The sequence below is a fragment of the Thunnus thynnus genome, chromosome 17 (genome assembly GCF_963924715.1).
Source record: "Thunnus thynnus chromosome 17, fThuThy2.1, whole genome shotgun sequence".
NCBI classification, from domain to species: domain Eukaryota; kingdom Metazoa; phylum Chordata; class Actinopteri; order Scombriformes; family Scombridae; genus Thunnus; species Thunnus thynnus.
Window position 1 is genome coordinate 14,472,596 of NC_089533.1, and position 2,980 is coordinate 14,475,575.

Genomic DNA, 2,980 nt, shown 5'->3' on the forward strand with positions numbered 1-2,980 from the left:
TGCATATTATCCCTTCGTGAGAGTTCGACTTAAGGAGGAATATCACATCATGACAAAAGTTTGTAATTTTAAAAATGTGCATATCCCCTTCTACTCGGGACAAGAATTGAAAAATTCACAACAGACAAGAGGATGAAAAAACACTCCAAGATAAAAGGAAAGAACAGTCTATAGTGTATTCAGATCTTAAGTTGTCACAGAGTTTCTCTGCAAGCATGTGGAGCAAGACACTTAAACCCTGCACAACATTAATATATGCGCCTGGAGCCTTGAATGTATCTTCAAAAACACAATCAAGTGTGCATGTAGGGGCCCCTAAGAATAGATGTGGCTATTTGCAGTATAGTGCCTGTTTTGCTTATGCCACAGGCTGGTCATACATAGACTCAAACCTAACAATGTATAACCCTAATTTACCCCGTTTATACTTACCTGCTAGCTTGCATTGTCCTTCTCCAGTATAAAAGGATATGGAAGTTTGGTCTACATCCTACTGAGAGGAAAGACTATGACTGAAAAAGACAAGAATGACAAGACTAGGGTTTAAGAAAATATCTGCACTGGGGAAATCATACTGCCATTTGTTTCTATATCTAATAATCTACCGAACAGCATGTGAAATGAATTGCATGTGTGCCTGCTAATGTAGATTGCCAAGAACTAACCAGAGTAAAATTCTTCTTTTTGCTTTCTTTTCCTGTTTTTCTTTCTCGCTCGCTTCTCCTCTTTCCTCTCATTGCCTTTTTGTCAGATCAGCATCTGGGCCATCTGCTGGCACAGCCTGGCAGCTGTACAGCATGAGAGGAACTGGTGGCACACCACCCATCATCTGTTATTAGTACTTCAGAAAGATTTAGAGGGAGGGAAGGTGGGATGCGGGGCTGCAGAGTTGGAGTGAGTAGGGAAACAAGCAGAGGGCCAACAACTGGAGCCAGAGAACCAGGTTCCAAAAACAAAGTGGTGGTGTGTTTTCTCTACTCAGCTCTTCTAGTCCTTCTCTGCTTTTTTACTCTCTGTTGCTGCTATTCTTTTTTAAATCATAGGCACATGTTCATTAGCATGTAGCCACATCACAGAAACCGAATGAAGCTCAGGAATAATGAAGATCTTTCTCCTTAGACCATAAAGATTATAATTTTTGGGGGGAGAAATATGGAAAATGTCATACAGTTACTTGTGTACCATCATTTTTCTTGGTGTATGATGAGTTTAATGCTTCATCTTACGATTTTGGTGTAGTTAATTTCATGCCCCCAACTTCAGGGTGTACACGCTACTTGTAGCTACATGACCCTGTGCCTCAACTCATTGTCCTTGGTCTGCCTATTCGCAGCCCTGGATTTGGAAACAAATTAGGAACAAAAAAAATGAGAGAGAAAAAGAAAAAATGGGGGGCAGTGAAAACATTTACTCAAAAGTAAATCTGTGTGGAATTTTTTTTTTTGGTTGATAATTGTGAAAAAGGTCCCTTGGAGCTACAATAGGGGCCATTGAGCAGCTCAGACTGAGTTTGAGCATTAAAGTTGGCTCTCATCCAGGGACCAAGTTTCTTTTAAAGCCCAGGGAAGAAAAGAGGGACTGTTTTATGGAAGGAAAGGAGAGAAACACACACACACACACACACACACACACACACATATACAGTACCAGTCAAAAGTTTGGACACACCTTCCCATTCACTTGAATGAGAAAGTGTGTCCAGACTTTTGACTGGTACTGTATATATTCTCACTGTTTTCTCCCACTCCTGTTGTTATTGACATACATGAACATTTACAGATGCCTAGCCAGAGAGAGGGACAGAAACATGCATGCTTTCTTTTTGCTGCAGGCATTATTCTTATCTGACATCATCTGTCTTTTTACCTGGAGCCACTCCAGTATGCAGACATATGCTCACAATTTAGCCCCATCCATTGTCTTCTCCATCATAACTTTTTTTTTTTTGGCTAAAAGACATTAAACCCCTATATAACTTTATGTTAATGAACATTCAAAAAAGGGAAACATGACAAGTGGAAGGACTAATAAGTTAAAGCCTATTGACTTCCAGGAGGTGCATTATATCTCCTGTTATTTAACCAGGAAGTTTGTTCTCTTAGAGCAAATTGATATAATGAGCCTCCATGACAGGAGTGGTGCTGTTTTATGTGTTTGTGTTTTTAGTGTGGGATCTTGCACAACAGCTCCCAGGTATGTTCTTGGGCCAGTATATGTGTGTGTTTGTTTGTGGGCATGAGGTGCATGCTGTATCAATTCCCTACCAGCATCCGACCTATAAAACTCATGGGTGGTCAGCCTGTTTATTGTGTGGGTTTGCAAACAATGCTTAGCCATTAGACTTAAACCTATGAGTAATGGTTAAATCCACTTACTACCTTAACCTGAGTGTTTTCAATCATAATCTTTATTTCCATTTTGCCTCCAGCTCACTGCTGTTAAGGAAGAATTCCAAGACCTCTTGTTCACTGAAAGCACACATTAAACAGCCTTGTAAAATTGTGTTTTGGGTGGTGGTTCACTGTTGGATGCAGCAAAGAGAATCTAATACTTTTATATAACACTTACACATTTGCTTATTAATCACCTTGGAAATTGTTTAAGTGACCTGGATGATTTAACTGTTTTTATTATTCTGCAAAGATGTGAAAGAGGGAGAAAAAGTAAGGCATTAATGTCAGTGTAGACACACTCTTTTAAGAGGCTCGGCTACTTTGCAAAAATGCACACAAACACAAATAGACTACTGAATGGATGAGTTCAATATGCGGCATAATTATACCTGCACTTGTACCTTTGTTCCCTTTTCATTCTCTTTCCCGGACACCCTCTCCTGTGATCTCTCCCCTCACCCCGTCGAGTGATGATTTAAAAGAGAAGAAGTTAATGACAAACACTGTTAATCTAATCCTTCCTCTTGCAAGCAAAGGGTGGGAACAACAAAAAAGATAACTTGCCCAGTTATATTTTTGGATATTCA

At 39.7% G+C, this 2,980-nt stretch overlaps 1 protein-coding gene across 2 annotated transcripts in view; it reads left to right on the top strand.

Annotated features, from left to right (window-relative positions):
• Positions 1-2,980, top strand: part of coro7 (coronin 7) — a 107,428-nt gene that overhangs the window by 50,824 nt on the left and 53,624 nt on the right. The window lies entirely within an intron of this gene.